At 40.9% G+C, this 19,163-nt stretch overlaps 1 protein-coding gene across 2 annotated transcripts in view; it reads left to right on the top strand.

The window, feature by feature from the left end:
• The window catches only part of runx1 (RUNX family transcription factor 1), a 47,034-nt gene that overhangs the window by 7,573 nt on the left and 20,298 nt on the right, over positions 1 to 19,163 (top strand). For both annotated transcript variants that reach the window (XM_058085897.1, XM_058085895.1), the window contains exon 2: positions 10,731 to 10,851. The gene's annotated coding sequence lies outside the window, so the exon portion shown is untranslated. The remainder of the gene's footprint in view (positions 1 to 10,730; positions 10,852 to 19,163) is intronic.

The raw sequence follows: 19,163 nt of genomic DNA, 5'->3' as shown, positions 1-19,163 counted from the left end.
TTATGTTAGGGTTAGACGTGGTTGACGATAGGGTTAGATGTGGTCGGGGTTAGGGTTAGCGTAGGTTAGGGTTAGACGTGGTTGACGATAGGGTTAGCGTAGGTTGGACGTGGTCGACATTAGGGTCAGTGTAGGTTAGGGTTAGACGTGGTTGACGATAGGGTTAGCGTAGGTTAGGGTTAGATGTGGTTGACGTTAGGGTTAGCGTAGGTTGAACATGATTGACATTAGGGTCAGCGTAGGTTAGGGTTAGATGTGGTTGACGTTAGGGTCAGCGTAGGTTGAACGTGATTGACATTAGGGTCAACGTAGGTCAGGGTTAGACGTGGTTGACGTTAGGGTTAGTGTAGGTTAGACGTGGTCGACATTAGGGTCAGCGTAGGTCAGGGTTAGAGTCGCTAAGGGTCCTTCATCCTTACCCCGGTCAGTGGGCGCCGCCCCTCCTCCACGGGTCGCCAGAGCCAGTGCCATGACAATGATGTTGAGTAGCGACGTGGTTTTCCAGAGCATCTCGGGTGTCGCCAATCACGTCAGAAACATGAAAAGTCAAATAAGGAAGTGATTTGGGGCGGGATTCTTTGGTTTGATCTTATTGCCGAGACGCTCCATCGGTTGTCAGCATTTCTACAATATTTTCTGTCCTTTTGCCGTGAATTTGGATGTTCCTTTGAAAAAGGAAGTATTTCAACCCGGGGAAGGTGCTCGTCGATGTAAGGATGGATTTAAATACTTTAGTTCTCCTTCGAGGAATGCGCCTCTTGAAGAAGAAGGCTTGTCGAGCGTTTGCCGTTCCCCTTCCACGGCGTCGCCTTTTTAAAAATCTGCCTCGGAAAGACAGAGCGGCGACATGGCCGTGGACCAATGGGTCGGCGCGGATCCGCCCCTTCGCTTCTCAAAGACTCGGTGACATTTGAGTATGGTGGCGGTGAGCTTTGAGTCCAAATGGTTTTGTAAATGTGTGTTTAGGCTTTAAAGTGTTTGGGGGGGGGCAGTGATTAGGTGCTTCTTAACATGTTTGCTCGGACCACAGTGACAGAAAGACCCTCTGACGCAGGAGGACACGCAAGGCAAATACAAATACCTTCACAACACCACGCGTACACAAACGCACGCCATCCCGGGACGAAAGGTTGCCGCGCACACACACCGGAAAACAAAGCAGACGTGTGATGCGCATTAGACGGCGTCCAAAGTACACACCAGGCCATTCATAGCGAGTGACGATGTCAGGGTCCCCAAGAAGCTCCTTTTGGGAGGGAATCAAAAGAAATGATATTTACAAGTATTCACTACGTGTGTGTGTGTGTGTGTGTGTGTGTGTTGCTGGGAGAATAGAATTTCCCTTGTGAACATCCACTCATTCATTCCTGCGCTCTGTAAAGAAAGCGGGTTGGGAGGGGTTGGGGGTCAACAGGAAGTGAAGGACCAAGAGCAAATTAGTCGTCTCTCGTTTATAAGCGGTTCATTGCTAACAGACTTAGATCATTTCTTTCACGTATCATCTTAGTAGCTACAGCATCGCATCATCATTAGAGCCCTCCAGACAGTAAATAACATCCCTATAGCCAACTCTTCGGCTGCAAGGCCTCGAGGGTGAGCTAACATTAGCCAGCTAGCTAGTTAGCTTCAAGACGGCAAAATCTACAACAGGGTATTTGTGCCATATTTTAAAAAATCTGAGATTTCAAGGACAAAGTTGTAAATTAGCAAGAAAAAAGTCGGAAATGTATTCTTGGAAATGTACGTTTTTTATTTCTTGTACATTTACTAATATATGGCTTTTTCACATAAATGTACAACTTTTTTTCTTCTTAATTTACTTTTTTCTCTCCATTTCTTTTTTCTCGTAAAAATAAATGTGACTTTTATTCTCATAAATTTACTTTTTCTGTACATTTACGACTGTTACTTTAAAAAAAGCATACATATTTTTATTTTATTTTATTTATTTTTTTTACAAAAGTGGTTCTATTCCTGTGTCGTTTTTTTCATGAATTTACATGAATTCTCATACTTTTTTTTGTGTAATATGTATGGGAATCATAGTCATAAATTGATGTGAAACTTTTTCTGATAAATTTAGCATTTTTTGTGTAAAATTCTTGTAAATTTCTCGCAAATTTACACGGAGGAGAATTGTCCAATTTGTACTCTTGTAAAAGTAAATGTACAATATTTCTCATTTTCTCATAAATGTAGGTTTTGTAACTTGTGAATTTCAGATCGTTATTCTTGCAAAGTTATGGCTTTTTTTCTCGTAAAGACTTTTTGTGGTAAATTTATGATTTAATTTCGAAGATTGTTCTTTCTTTTTTTTTTGGAAAACTTGCAACATATTGCCTTTTATCTCGTACATTTCTGACTTATTTAAATTTACGACTTTTTTCTTGTAAATTTATTTTTTTTTCTAAATTTATAGCATTGGCTGGGAGGAGAACATTATACTTCTAAGGTTATAATCTAAGTTTTTTTGTTCTTTTCATGTAATAATAATATGTTTAAGTGTGTCATTGTGTCTCCGCATTGACGTGACTTCATATGTTCAATACATAAAGTGTCCATTAGAGGGCAGTGTTCGTCTTTCCAAGACCTCCATGCTGCAGCTCACGCTTCAATCTTCTTAGCTTACTGGTCAAACATTTGGGATCATAAATAAACATTTCTATTCTATCTTCCTAATTATTCTTTATAGTTATAGTAATCATGACAGACAAAAAAAAAGTAATTTTTAGGTGTTTGACCCCAGCTGGGCTTGTGGATAGAATATTCCTTGCCAAAACCACAAATGCATTTTTCTACAGCAGGAAGTCTCCTAACCCTAACTCTAACTCTAACCCTAACCCTAACCCCAACCCCAACCCCAACCCCAACCCCAACCCTTGGATGAGTCATCTTTCTGTCTTTCTGGGGTGGGGCTTGGTTTTGAGGTTGGGGTTGTGGTTGAGAATATGCTTGGGGTTAAGGTTGGGGTTGGATTTAGGGCTTTTAGGGCTCGGGTTAAGATTAGGGATAGGGCTGAGAATGGGGACTAAGGTTGAGGATGGGATTGGTTTTAAGATTGGGGGGTACGGTTGGTGTTCAGGTTGGGGATGGAGTAGGGATAAGAGTTGGGGTTAGGTGGGGATGGAGTCGGGGCTAGATTTGGGGTTAGATTTAGGGGTTAGTTGGAGATGGGATTGGGGTTAGGGTGGGGATGAGGATGGGGGTGGGAGTTAAGGTTGGGGATGGGATTGTCTTAGGGTTGGGGGTACGGTTGGTGTTAAGGTTGGGACTAGAATTGGGGTTAAAATTGGGTTTTGTATACAATTAGCGTTTTAGGTTTGGGGATGGGTTCGGGCTGGGGTTTAGGTTCGGGTTGGATTTCGAGCTGCTGTCAAGTTCGAGGACTTTATTCTTCTCAAATGACTTCTGATTTGTCCATTTTTGCTGTGGTTGGATTTTCTTGTTAAATGATATTATTAGAATGTGCCAAAAAAAAAAAAAAACAGCCGCGGGCTGCAAATGGCCCCCCCGGGGCCGCACTTTGGACACCCCTGGCCTAGTGTACTCTCTAGAAGAGGCAGGCATGCGATCAGACTAAAACGATGGCGGGCCCTGTGACGGGGAGGAAGAAGAGAGCACCCGTGGGACAAAAGGAAGGTCACAAATACAAATATAGTGTGTGTGTGTGTGTGTATGTGTGTGTGTGTGTGTGTGTGTGTGTGTGTGAGAGAGAGAGAAAAAAGGAGTGAGTGATTTGTTTTCAGTGAAAGGTGAGGCCACTTAGCTGCGGCGTGGAGCTACAGTGGAATCTATTACAGTGTGTCAAAGGAAACACGAGAAGGGCACGACTTCAAAGTGTGTGTGTGTGTGTGTGACGTTGGTAGCCGCTATGCTCGTTGATTTGACGCCGTTTGTGTGATTGTTTATGTGTGCATTATATTAGTTGCATTAAGTATATTAATAGCATTAAATATTGGGAGACAGAGTCTGTCCATGGTGTCCTGGGTCTTCCCCGAGGCCTCCTACTGGTCCTACCGGGAGACGTCCCGACTAGATGGCCGAGCCACATCATCTGGCTCCTCTCTTGTACTGGAAGTTTCTCTGCCGGATGACAGCGCCCTTATCCCTAAGGGGACTCAACCCAACCCGCCATCTTGTCCTTGGGTCACTACCCAAACCTCACGACCATAGATGAGGGTAGGAATGTTGATCCTTTGGGCTCAACTACTCATCTACTTGACGCCAACAAGCAGAGTCCGCATCACAGATCTACCTGTACATCACTCGTGAACAAGACCCCAAAGTCAGGTCAGGTCAGGATTTTCCAGGAGAGAACCAAGGTCACGGCTCCATGGAGCCAGCAGGACCACGTTGTCTTCAAAAAGCAGGGACTCAATCCTGCAGCCATCAAACCAAAACCCCAGAACCAGAACACCCTGGCTGCGCCTAGAAATTCTGTCCATAAAAATAAAGGGCAGCCCTGGCGGAGTCCAACCCTCATCGGAAACCGGTCAGACAGGGAAGGAACAGCCTGAATTCGGTGGTCCCATAGACTGTATTCCCCGATTCCTCGAGGAACATGAATGCCTTCTCCGCCAATTCAAGGGCAACGCCCCACATGATGCCCACAGCAGCCAGGGCCTTGAGGAACTCCGGGCAGTTTTCTTCCACCGAGGAGTTTTTTGACCACCTCGGCAACCTCAGGCCCCAGGCACTACTTCCTCATTGGAAGCCGTGTCAGTGGGATCGAGGAGGTCTTTGAAGTATTCCTACCACCAGTCCATAACACCTCGAGCGGAGGTCAGTACCCCACCATACACGGTGTTGACAGGGTACTGTTTCCCCCTCGGCGGTCCAGAATCTCTGAGACACTCCGATTTTTTGCCTCAGCGTCCGCCAGAGTCCCAGACCGCTTGGCCTCCTGGTACCTGTCAGCTATCTCTCGAATCCCATGGGCCAAAAAGACACAATAGAATTCTAGAACTCTTAAGCTGGACGGCACTCTGCACTGCCGTCCACCAACGGGTTCCGGGATTACCGCCATGACGGGCACCGACCACTTCACGGCTGCAGGCACAGAACACGGACCACCACCTCCCCTGGGAACGTAGTCCAAGCAGAGTTGAAACTCTGGCAGACTTTCCCAACAGACCCTCACAATGTGTTTGGGCCTGCCGGGTCTGACTGGCATCCTCCCCCCATCTTGGGAGTCAACCCCCCACCAGGTGTTGATCAGTTGAAAAAACAAGTAAAAAAAAGTGTATTTAAAAAATACGAGAAGGATCTTTGACAGTAATTGAGTAGGCTGATGAGCGTGTGATGAAAGTGGTGTATCTGAGAGGACTCGGTGTCAGCATTTGGGTGGGTGGGGAGGGGGGGGGGGTGGCCGGGTCCAGGAGGGAGGCGATGCCAGTAGATGGATGTGAAAACAAGTGAGTAGACTGACAGCCAGGGGAGCCATTGATCCTCCGCCATGCTCCCTCCATCCAATCCCGCCTTCCATTGGCAGAAGACAGATAGTGTTTAGGTGGCCTGTATTGGATTTATGACTTAATGGCCTTGCCAGGATGAGACAGATGGAGAAATAAGGAAGACCAGAGGCCAGGGGGAAAAGATCTGGACGTCAAAGAGACAGGACAACGTGGTAATATTTTATTACGAGCTTTTACAAAGGATTTTATCAAACCGGGGGGGTGTCCAAAGTGAGGCCCGGGGGCCATTTGACGCATTCTAAAAATATAATTTCACAAGAAAAGAGAAAATAGCAAAAATAATGTCATTTTAGTTAAATAGAGTTGCAATATAAAGTAAAAATTTGTTATTTTTTGTCGTAATTTATTCCTGTATTATTGGGGCAGGGGGTCATTTGTGGCGGCAAATTAAAAATGTATATTTAATCTGAGTGGTGGGCGGAGATCTATGGGGGGGGGGGGGTTGGAGGATGTAATTTTATCAGGATGACAGGGGATCAATGGTGACTGTCTCACACACACTCACGTGTATTTAAGCCAAGATGCATGTCTTGTAAGGAAGGGAAGGATGTACGTAACATCTAAAAGGACGAGGAGGACAATGTCTCCTCATCTTCCTTTTTTCTGAATATACTGCTTGTTTTTAACCCATATGGAAACTGTAAACATGTGTGCTAAATTTACATTAGAGTACATGAAGTCACTTTTTTTACAGCCTTAACCCATAAGAAGCCATGTTGTGTCCCCAAAATGGCGGCGTGTCAGCAGGAAAGCTAGCTCATTTCCTAAAGCTGATTTTATGCCACAAAAGATAATTTCAATCAATCATTTAACGACTGTAATGTTTTAATATGGTGTCAACTATGACAATACACCTGTTATTAGTAATATTTCTTCCATGATTCATAACAAAAAAATGCTATAGACACTAGCTAGCTTTTATAGCCTTAACCCATAAGAAGCTATGTTATGTCCCCAAAATGGCGGCGTGTCAGCAGGAAAGCTAGCTCATTTCCTAAAGCTGATTTTATGCCACAAAAGATCATTTTAATCAATCAATTTAACAACTGTAATGCTTTAATACGGTGTCAACTATTACAATGCACCTGCTATTAGTAATATTTATTCCATGATTCATAAAAAACATGCTATAGGCACAAGCTAGCTTTTATAGCCTTATCCCATAAGAAGCTATGTTGTGTCCCCAAAATGGCGGCGTGTCAGCAGGAAAGCTAGCTCATTTCTTAAAGCTGATTTTATGCCACAAAAGATCATTTCAATCAATCAATTTAACGACTGTAATGTTTTAATATGGTGTCAACTATTACAATGCAGCTGTTATTAGTAATATTTCTTCAATGATTCATAAAAAAACATGCTATAGACACTAGCTAGCTTTTATAGCCTTAACCCAAAAGAAGCTATGTTGTGTCCCCAAAATGGCAGTGTGTCAGCAGGTAAGCTAGCTCCTTTTCTAAACATTATTTTATGCCATGAAAGCTCATTTAAGATCAATTTAACAACTGTGATGCTTTATTAATGTGTGGAAATATAACAAGTCAACTATATTTCTTCAATAACTTAATAGAAAACACGCTACAAAAGCTAGCCAGGTTTTATAGCTATGGTGTGTCCCCAAAATGCCAGTGCATCAGCAGGTAAACATTATTTTATGCCACGAAAGCTCGTCAACTGTAATGTTTTAATATGCTGTCAACTATTACAATGCACCTGTTAAACATTAGTACTAAGTTATTAGTACTAAACACGCTATATACACTTGCTAGCTTTTATAGCCTTAACCCATAAGAAGCCATGTTGTGTCCCCAAAATGGCAGTGTGTCAGCAGGTAAGCTAGCTCATTTTCTAAACATTATTTTATGCCATGAAAGCTCATTTTAGATCCATTTAACAACTGCAATGCTTTATTAATGTCTGGAAATATAACAAGTCAACTATATTTCTTCAATAACTTCATAGAAAACACGTTACAAAAGCTAGCTAGCTTTTATAGCCATGGTGTGTCCCCAAAATGGCAGCGCATCAGCAGGTAAACATTATTTTATGCCATGAAAACTGGTTTTAGATCCATTTAACAACTGTAATGTTTTAATATGGTGTCAGAAATTACAATTCAACTCTTCAAGGTAGCATTATTAGCTGTGGAGACTCCAGCTATGACTTGTCTAATCAATTTCACGTCTCAGCAAACATTGACAAAGTTATCAGAACACTAAATCTCCACACTGATGGAATTTTGACCTTCAAACATTGACCTCTTTGTGACCCACGCTGCAATTATTAACTCTTGCCCCTTTTTTTCCAGCCAGTGAAAAATTAAAGTCAGGAATATATGAATACGGGCATATTTTGTATTAATATTTTGACTTTATTGTTGTAACGTTGTGATTTTTTTCCGCCACCTAAGTTTCCAAAATATGCAACATCATTATGGTTTCTCATAATATTATTACTTTTTCCTATTTTTTTCTTGATTATTTCAACTTTACGCTACTAAAATGATATTATTTTATTCTCATAAGATTTTGACTTTTTTTCCTGAATATTTTGACTTTATTCTTTATTGTTTTTTTTTGTTGTTGTTGTTGTTTTTTTTTTTTTTACATTTTTTCATATTTTATTTGTGTGTTATTTTGAAGCTGTGTTATAATCAATTCTAATTGATTATATTATTATATATTTTAAATAAATGTATTTAATTGACATTAAATTTCTTTATTTGTATAATTTATCATAATATTAAATATCTTAAATACATTTATTTAACTGAAATTAAATGTTATATCAATTAATTGTATGATTTATTATATGATAAAATATTTTAAATACATTTATTTAACTTAATGAATTAATTCATATAATGTATTATATTATTAAATGTTTATATTATGTATAAAAAAGAAGCGGGAGGCAGCACCTGGGACACCCGTGTGTTATACTATGGTGACTTTTGGTGGTTTTCTGAATGTTTTTGGTATAAAATATCTTCTTACTGATCGCTGCGGTCAGCTAATGTTGCCGCGCACACACACACACACACATTGGCACGGTGGGTAACAAAGAAACATTCCTATTGATTGGGCTTCGAGTTACAGCAAAGAAATATGTACACAGAGCACTAAATAGGTTACACACACACACACACGCTAAAATTCCCTTTGAAAAGGCAAAGACACAAACACACACTGGTCAGTGCAAAGCAGGTTAGCGCCAGCCAGTGAGTGAGTTAGCATCGACAGAGCGTCTACGGCCGTCCGAGCTAACCGCTGCGTAGAAGGCGTTAGAACCCTGCAAGGAATGATGGGGATTTCTTTCAGTCGTGGTGTTGTCGTTCCAGTGTAACTGCCGAGCTTCTTCATTCTGTGTGTGTGTGTGTGTGTGTGTGTGTGTTTGTGTGAGACATCTTTTAGCATCATAAACGTCATAGAGGAGGTCACATGACTAATGCCTCCATTACTCAAATGTGCTGCCACACAGTAACATTAGACAAGAACAAACCATTTCCACTTAGATTGGAAAGATGATTATTGATCTATTTCAAGCAGGTGATGTCCAAAAAGGGCTTGCTGGGGGGGCCTTTTGTGACCCCCGCGGCACAATAGTCACCTTTACACTCCTATCACCCAATATAGTAGACATCTTAAGAGAAAATATGACATATTAGGCATAATAAACCTGTGTACCACCTTCCAAATATACATTTTAACATCATTAGAGCCCTGTAGATATGACATAACACCCCTATAGTCACATTTACACTCCTATTACCCAATATAGTAGACATCTTAAGAGAAAATATGACATATTAGGCATAATAAACATATGTACCACCTTCCAAATATACAGTTTAACATCATTAGAGCTCTCTAGACATGACATAACACCCCTATAGTCACATTTACACTCCTATTATCCAATATAGTAGGCATCTTAAGAGAAAATATGACATATTAGGCATAATAAACCTGTTTACCACCTTCTAAATATACTTTTAACATAATTAGAGCCCTCTAGACATGACATAACACCCCTATAGTCACATTTACACTCCTATTATCCAATATAGTAGGCATCTTAAGAGAAAATATGACATATTAGGCATAATAAACCTGTTTACCACCTTCTAAATATACTTTTAACATAATTAGAGCCCTCTAGACATGACATAACACCCCTATAGTCACATTTACACTCCTATTACCCAATATAGTAGGCATCTTAAGAGGAAATATGACATATTAGGCATAATAAACCTGTGTACCACCTTCCAAATATACATTTTAACAATATTAGAGCCCTCTAGACATGACATAACACCCCTATAGTCACCTTACACTCCTATTACCCAATATAGTAGACATCATAAGACATATTAGGCATAAGTAAGAGTGGTGCTGGTGCGTGTTTAGCAAGTTGTTGGTTGGGAAGCTCAGGGAAGAAGGTTCTTGTTACGTTGGGACAAGGTCAAAGCTTGAGGGCGACAGACATCGTATGATGTGATTACACGACCTTGATAGCGACTCACAGAGAACATCTGGATTTGACAGATTTGGTTGTTGAACCATGACACACGTCAACCGCAATCACACTCAATACGCACACTCGCACACACACACACACACACAGTGTGTGTGTCCATAATAATAATACATCAGATCCACCTTGATTGGAGCAGAGCTAAAATCAAAAGCACCCGGCCGCCCCATCAGCCTCGGCCAAATCCAATCCCTGCTCCATACCCGGCCTGATTGATCGGCTTCCAATCCTATTGCGTCTCTCACTTGAGGGAGGGGGGGAGGACAAAGGAGAGATGGCAGCAGTAGAGAAGTAATTGAGAGAGATGGAGAATTTGTGGCGTGGAAGACAGACAGGGAGAACCAGAGTATGTATGCATATATATTTGTATAACAATTTACTAACGATAATACATACAAATATCATAGGAGTCAAAGATCATCTCCACGACAGGAGCAGTACATTTCAATTCTTTAAATTCTGTTTGTGTTTGGGGTTTTTTCAGGAGTCAAAGATCATCAATATAACAGGAGCACCACTTTTAACTTTTCATAAACATACACTACTTCTAATAAAGAAATAACGACTGTCATGTTCTACTGTAAGGATATACACTAGTCAAAGATCCTCTATATGACAGGAGTGCTCTGTCATTGTGAAGGAGCGAGCACGGGGGGGGGGGGGTTGGTAAGGAGCATGATATATGACTATTATTCATCATATCTCCTCTTTCTCACGCAGCCATAAAGATAAAGATTACACGCCTCCACACGGCCGTCTAAACTCCAAAGGTGGCCTCGACGTCCTCAACAAGACCCCACCCGGACCCGCCGCCCGCCTCACTCCTGTGCCGGAACAGCGGGTGAGTGAGCATGCATGGCTTATTCAGCCTTCTTATTATTAAAATCAATAATAATAATAATAATAATAGTAATAATAAAAAACATTTTGAGGATGAACTCATCGTATGATTTCATTTTAATAGCATAGAGTTGAAATATTCAAGAAAAAATACATTACATACAAATTCATTTTATTATTTATTTTTAAAAGTCATAATTAGGGAAAAATATATTACTACTAGATATTTGAAATAGTAGGAAATTTTAAAAAAATCATACTCTAAGGAGAAAAAAGTTGCAATCTATAATATTACTATAATACGATAATATTATAGTATAATATTATATATGAATATAATAATATTATAATAGTATAATATTACTATAATATTAAATATTGATAATATTATATAATTAGAAACAGAAGGTTTAGATATTAGAGAAAAAAATATCACAATATCATACGGATTAAGTCAAAATATTACAAAAAGAAGGGAGGTAAAATAGTTGGAAAATAAATACAAAAACATAAAACATGCACATAAAATAAAATGAAAATATTAAAATAATATTGAGGTAAAACAATGCCTTTTTAGTAGCATACAGTGGAGGAAAAATACATTCTAAACAAAATAAAGGGGGCATTTTTGGACAATAACATGGGGGGTAAGGTGGTAACATGATGGGAATAAAGTGCTAATATTAGAGTCCAGAGTAGAGTGGAGTAGAGAGGAGTAGAGTGGAGTACAGTGGTGTAGTGAGGAGTAGCGAGGAGTAGCGAGCAGGGAATGTTTTGCTTGTGTAAAGATGTTAGCAGGTGTTAATGCAGTCAACATGATCTCAATCCAATAGATGAGAGCTACTGCTAAAAGGCCACACACACACACACACACACACACACACACACACAATGACTGCAATCTCCAGCCAATTAACAAGCTAGCGTGTGTGCTACTCGATACACATCCAAAGTGTGCTGCTAGTAAAACACCACACATCCCTTTTTTTTATATTTGGATTATTTGCAATCTCATTTCCTTCTTGAGGCACCTCCTCAAGGACAATTAGGCCTTTAGCCTCATCAATAATACACACCTCACCCCCTTCAATTATTTACTCCCATTGTTGACGTCTCTACGGTGACAAACACATGCAGTCCCTAGTTCTTAGTAGCCATCTAATTTTATTGCCCGAATCAAGCATTTCCAAGCAAAATGAAGTCAAACACAAAAATATGGCACTCAGAAGTCCTGTCAAGTGTAAAGGTGACTATAGGGGTGTTATGTTATGTCTACAGGGCTCTAATTATGTTAAGATTTGTATTTAGAAGATGGTAAACAGCTTAATTAAGCCAAATATGTCTTATTTTCTCTTATGATGTCTACTATATTGGGTAATAGGAGTGTAAAGGTGACTATAGGGGTGTTATGTTATGTGTACAGGGCTCTAATTATGTTAAAATTTCTATTTTGACGATGGTAAACAGCATTATTAAGCCAAATATGTCTTATTTTCTCTTATGATGTCTACTATATTGGGTAATAGGAGTGTAAAGGAGACTATAGGGGTGTTATGTCATGTCTAGAGGGCTCTAATGATGTTAAAAAGTGTATTAAGAAGGGGGTAAACTGGTTTATTATGCCTAATATGTCTTATTTTCTTCTATGATGTCTATTATATTGAGTCATAGGAGATTAAAGGTGAGCGTAGGGGACCACATATCGAATATGTCTTATTTTCTTCTGACATTTGTGTGCTTGTTGATGGAAGACGTGACTGTGGCGCGTCGTGGTCAGTAACAAGGATTCATCCTGTTTCTTTGCTGAGCACAGACAGGAAGTCAGTGTTACTGGATACGAGAGTCACACAAACGCACACGCGCAGCTTTGATGATTGAGCTGATGCTTTGGAAACAAACAAAACGCGAAATAAATATTTGTGCTATTCTTGTCTTTGTGTCCTGTGTGTGATTTTACAGTGAATACAGAATGTTGTTATACAGTATATTCATTTTGTTGTATGCACAATTGGGTTAGGGTTAGTTTAGAGTTAGTTTAGGGTTAGGTTAAGGTTAGTGTACACTTCCAGCCCTTTCCAAATAGCGTGATAGCTAACTAGTATTTATTTGTTAGCATCTTCCAACACGTTCCTGCACTTTTACTCGCCTTCATGGCTTTGTTTTCACGCTGCTAGTTTGTGGACAGGCCCTTGTGTGTGTTTACCTGCCACGTCGTGTTTTCACACAAGCAAACATTTCACTCTGACCCATGGGAAACCTCCGCTCGCGCACACACATGCAAAAAAGGCTGGCACGCTGACCCTGCGAGGCCTCCCGTTAGCGCCGGCTTCGACATCCCAAAGTGACACTCGGGAGGAAAGGCAGCCCAGCGGAACCGAGCCGAGGAAAACACAAACAAAATAACAGCGGCCAGATGCCAAAACAAGAGCGAGAGATCAGCGCTTGCTACCGGCATCCACGCTGCATCTGGACTTTTTATTTCTTTACACAATCATCACCACCCACAAACATTAGCATGCCACACAGCAAACAGGATTTATCTTTATTTCACCAAGGAAAAATAGCCAATTACATTGATTATTTTTGTTATTAAATTCTAATCAATCCAAGCCAATTCAAGTATATTTTATGTTACATTTAAAAATTAATTCAATGTGTTTTTTAAATATTTATTTATTTATTTTATTTATAAACACAATAAAATAATACACATTTTTTTCATGGAAAAAATTAATAATAATAATGTATTTCATAATGATAATATACATTTAAATATGACAAATTAAAGTTAGTGTTATTGTTCATGTATCAGCAATTTCCAAACATGAGGAAAAAAAAGGCACATTCATCATCCAGTGTTTTTTCTTCTTGAATAAAATCACGACCCCCCCAATAAAATCTTTTCTTCCAGCACTGGCTTTGAAGTTACCCGATCGCTGTGTATTAAGTGTCATCAGCGAGCTGTAATTAAAGTCCCGTTAGCCGCCGTTGACGAGGGTGTCTGGTGACACTGCCACGAAGAGTAAGAAGTACCCCCCCCCATAACCCCCCTCCAACCAGGCACGCCACTTTACTCCTTCCTGCCTTTCCTGCACGCTCGTAAGCTTTTCTTTGGCCGTTTTTTGACCACTTTTCTTTTACAGACAAAAACATCAGTCAAAGATCCTCACTCTGTCGTTCTTAAAGGAAATACTACAAAAAAATACGCTAGTCAAAGACCCTCTATATGAGACGAGTGTGAGGATCTGGGGGAAGAAAATGGTAGTCAAAGATCCTCTATATAACAGGAGCACTCTGTCATTTTTAATGACCTATACTGCAAAGTCATAAGTCAAAGATCCTCTGTACGACAGGAGCACTCTGTTGTTCTTAAAGGACCTACTACAAACAAAAAACGCTAGTCAAAGATCTTATGTATATGAGACCAGTGAGGGGATCTGGGGGGAAATGGTAGTCAAAGATCCTCTAAATGACAGGCGTAATCTATCATTCTTAAAGGACATACTGGAAAAAAAAATACACTAGTCAAAGATCCTCTATATGACAGGTGTGTTTGTCGTTCTTAGAGGGCAAGCTGCAAAAAAAAAAAAAGTTAGTCAAAGATCCTCTATATGACAGGAGCACTTTGCTGTTTTTAAAGGACTTACTGCAAATATATACACTAGTCAAAGATCCTCTATATGAGACAAGTAATGCTCTGTCCTTTTTAAGGATCTGGGAAATTAAAATGCTAGTCAAAGATCCTCTGTTGGACACTGGAGTTTTTAAAGACCAACTGTGGAAAAAAATTAGTCATTACCAGGATATAAATATAGTATATGGTATATACAGTATGTACAGTATGAGATGGAAATGGAGTACATACTGTATAGCATATAAGGTGTACAGTATGTACAATATTACATGGTTATAGAGTACATACTGTACAGTATGAGATGTACACAGATTACATATAGCATATATGGTGTACAGTATGTACAGTATGAGATGGATATAGAGTACATATAGCATATATTTGGTGTACAGTATGTACAGTATGAGATGTATACAGACTACATATATCATATATGGTGTACAGTATGTAAAGCAGGTCATGAGCAGGATAGGATAGCCAGGAAGTCATGCCCTACCTGGGAGGTCGGGATGGATGGAGGGCTTCTAATTACAATATGCTCAGCATTCAGCATCATCACTAGGGTGTACTGTACCCTTTTAAAAATATCAAAGAAACTGGAAAGTACAACAAAATAAATCACTTTAGTAGTGTCAGCTTGACATACCAAAAAACACCTTTTTTTACAGTTCTAATATTATACAAATGTCATACTATGGGAATAATGTCATAATATTGTTGGAATAAGCTCATAGTACTATGGGAATAAAGTCCAAAATACTTTGGGAATTAAGTCCTAATATTATGGAAAAACTCAAAAATATTTTTTGGGAAAAAAAAACAAAAAATTATTGGAATAAAGTCAAATTATTGGAAAAATGCAATAAGGAAGAGCAAAAATGGGGGAAAGGAGTGAAGTAGGTATGAATGGGAAGCAGGTGCACCTTGTTGTCCGTGCGGTAACTTGATGATTGTTTTCCGTAGGGAACGCTGCTGCTGTGTGATAATATCGCTTTCTTATGGAGGGAAATAGGAGCGGAAATCTTTAAGCGACAGAGAGGGTCCGCATACATCTCCAGGGCCACTTGGAGGATATTTCTTGGCAGGGTTATTGTTTATCAGTGTCATGTGAGAATGTCTGGCATGGGAGCTGTAAGGTAAAGTCACGGGTGTGGAGGGTGGTTCCCTGGGGCGCACCTGTGCTGCTGGTCACCCATCTGTTGGTCAACAGGAAGATTTAGGAATCACTGGAGGTGTCGCTGGTAGGTTGGATGGTTAGCTTCTTGTTTGATGGACAGATTGACAGGTGAGGTGAGGCAGAAGGTCCTTTGGACAATGATGCTCAGAGATTGTGATCTGAAGTTGGAGCAGGTGGTGGAAAAACCAGAGAGGAGAGGAGTGAAGGTCTAAGAGTGAAGGCTGTCGGGTGGAACTGTGAGGGTGCAAGGGGCAAAGGTTAGGGAGGTACGAGTTTTAGGACTGAGGGTCAACCTGAGTGGTGTTCAAGGACCAAACATATGTATATGACAAGGCTACCTCCCTTTGCATTCAGTACCAAGGGCAGCGACTCCACCCCCTTCCTGTACCACAGTGAACTTACCTCGGAGTCGGGTTTGGAGGAAGCACCTGATAGGCGTGGAGGGGTATCGAGCTGTAACAGTTTTCAAGGGTGGAGAAACGTGGAAGCCATCACCCTTTCCCCATCTCTGCATCTATCTCATACGTCCGTCTCTCTTTGCCCTCCTCTTCTCACCCCGTGTTTGTGTCCTTTGCCCACTGCGGTGGTCTCGGGTTTCTTTAATGGTTCCCAAGATGCACTGTGGCTTTGTGGGAAGGCGTAGGCGTGAGTGACTGTGGGTGTGTGTGTGGCCGGCAAGAGGTGATGCGGTCATTTCTGACACATGAGAGGCTTTTTCATCAGCGGCCAGAAGCTGAGTAAACTGACTCAAAGGCACTTTCCTCTCCAAAGCACTCTTCCTCCGCCTCCGCCCCAGAGAAACCATCCCTCTTCTCAAAGGAAGGAATGTTTTGGAGGAGTATAAGGCACTCTGGTAAATGCACATAAACCAATTTGGTATGCAAGCTAAAGAAGCTAATGTATGTGCTGAAAGCTCTTCTTGATGATGACATGACTGTCTCTGCCTGCTATTCACCGGGGTTCCCATAATCTCAGACCACCAGCAAATTGTACAAAAAAAAAAACGCCAGTCATTGAGGCGCCCACGAGGTGCCTGGTCCAGCTGTCCGTCAATCTGTCTGTCTAGTCCATGTATCCTTCGGTCAGTTCATCTGTTCAGCTGGTCCCTACATCCGTTTGTCAGATCCAGTCCTTCCATCCCATCCATTCGATTGTTTACCCGGTCCCTCCGTCCGTCCAGTCCAATCTGGTCCAATCCAACCGTCTGTCCATCTGATCCTTCTGTCTGATTTCTGGGATTTTTTGGGTCTGTCTATTCCTTCCGTCTAGTCTGGTCCAGACCGTCCATCTATCCATCTGGTCTCTCTGCTATTCTGTCGATCGGTTTAGTCTGGTCCGGGTCGTCCATCCAGTCCTCCGTGCAGCCAACCAGTCCCTCTGTTCGCTGTTCTCTTCGTCCGTCCAGTTTAGTCTGTCCATCTGGTCTCTCCATCTGATTCTTCATTTATTTATCTGTCTGTCCAGTCCCTCCATCCACCCGATCCAGTCTGGTCCATTGCATCCATCTCTTCATCCGATCCTTCTCTCCCATCAGTTTGTTCGTCTGTCCGGTCCTTCCGTTCAGTCTGGTTCAGTCCCTCCATCTATCAATCTGGTCATTCTAGCCATTTGATTCAGTGCGGTCCGAGTCAGCCATCCGGTCTCTCTGTCCGTCTGTCAATCTGGTCTCTCCACTTCTCCGTCCATCCAGCCCTCCATGCAGCCAACCGGTCCCTCTGTTAACTCTTCGTCCATCCAGTTCAGTTTGTCCATCTGGTCTCTCCATCTGATTCTTCATTTGTTTGTCTGTCCAGTCCCTCCGTTCACCTGGTCCAGTCTGGTCCATTGCATCCATCTCTCCATCCGATCCCTCTCTCCTATCAGTTTGTCCGTCTGTCCGGTCCTTCCGTCCAGTCTGTTCCAGTCCCTCCATTTGGTCCGTTTGGCCATTTGATTCAGTGCGGTTCAGGTGAGCCATCCGGTCTCTTGCGGACATCTTGCGGACAACAAAAACAAACATCCTTGGGGTAGCAAATGGTCTCCGGGGTGGCACTTTGGACAATCCTGGACGAGCAGAATCCCCGACTGAGGTCAAGAGAACCCTGATTCCAAACCCTAGACAGGTGCGCCGCCCAGCTCCCCCTGGTGAAGCATTTGGTCCAAACAGGAAACAGACCTATAAAATAAAAGCAGCAAACAGGACAATAACGCCAGAAAAAGATGTAAGCCAAGCAAAAGTATTCGACTGTAAACGTGTTCCACGTATTTTGAATATTTTGCAGATTCAGCATATTTTCATTGGAGTAGATGTTAGCGACGCGGCTCGATATTTTAGCTGGAACTAATCATGGGCCAGTTGGCTGCGGTGACACTGACTGATGCCGATTTCATCATATCTGTGTGTGTGTGTTATGCAAAAATATCACCTCCATCGTGACAACTTGATTACCTCATTGATTATTTTTGGAAATATAAATAAATATTCCCATATTGGTATGTGAGGGTGAAATGGGACATGACCCCGTGTTAATGGAGGGCACGTTTGCATATTTCCAAATGGCTCTGACTGTACCACACTTGGGAGAAGCCAAAGGGGTTGAGGTGTGTGTCATACACTCCTGGGTTTTTGGTTGATTTCAGCTGTTTCCTTGTAGGACGTGTCATGGTGGCGCCCGACTACGATGTTACGCAGCGTATCATTTCATCACATGCAAATTGTGTTGGCAGGACATAACCATATGTCCGTCTTCAGTCGTGAGAGTGATGGCATCCTTTGTCCTCCCCCAGGGACAAATGAGACCCTCTCTCTCTCTCTTCCTTGCATCCTCGTATCTCCTTTCTCTCTCACCCAATCTGAACCAATAGTAAATACCAACAACAAGTAAAGAATGAACGGGAACAATTAGGTCATTCTAGTAGCATAGAGGTGGAATAGTCAACACAAGGTATTATCACAAAAAAAACACAACACATTTTTGGCTACTTAGGTTGGGAATAAAATATTCTGATACATTTTTTTTTTATTTTTTTTATATTATGGAAATAAAGTCATTATATTATGGGAATAAGTCAGGAATAAAGTAATCATCTTATGGGAATAAAGTTGTCATGTTATGGGAATAAAGTTGCTATATTGTGGAAATAAAGTAATCATGTTATGGGAATAAAATCATCATATTAGGGAATAAAGTCGTCATATTATGGGAATGAAATCGTCATATTGAGGAAATAAAGTCACCATATTATGGGAATAAAGTCATATTATGGGAATAAAATCATCATATTAGTGAATAAAGTCATCATATTATGGGAATAAAATGGTCATTTTAAGGAAATAAAGTCATCATATTATGGGAATAAAGTTGTTATATTGTGGGAATAAAGTTGTTATATTGTGGGAATAAAGTCATCATATTATGGGAATAAAATCATTATATTAGGGAATAAAGTCGTCATATTATGGGAATAAAATTGTCATATTAAGGAAATAAAGTCATCATATTGTTGGAATAAAGTCATCATA

This window comes from Doryrhamphus excisus, chromosome 10, assembly GCF_030265055.1.
Source record: "Doryrhamphus excisus isolate RoL2022-K1 chromosome 10, RoL_Dexc_1.0, whole genome shotgun sequence".
Lineage (NCBI taxonomy): Eukaryota > Metazoa > Chordata > Actinopteri > Syngnathiformes > Syngnathidae > Doryrhamphus > Doryrhamphus excisus.
This window is presented reverse-complemented; position numbering and strand designations above follow the sequence as displayed.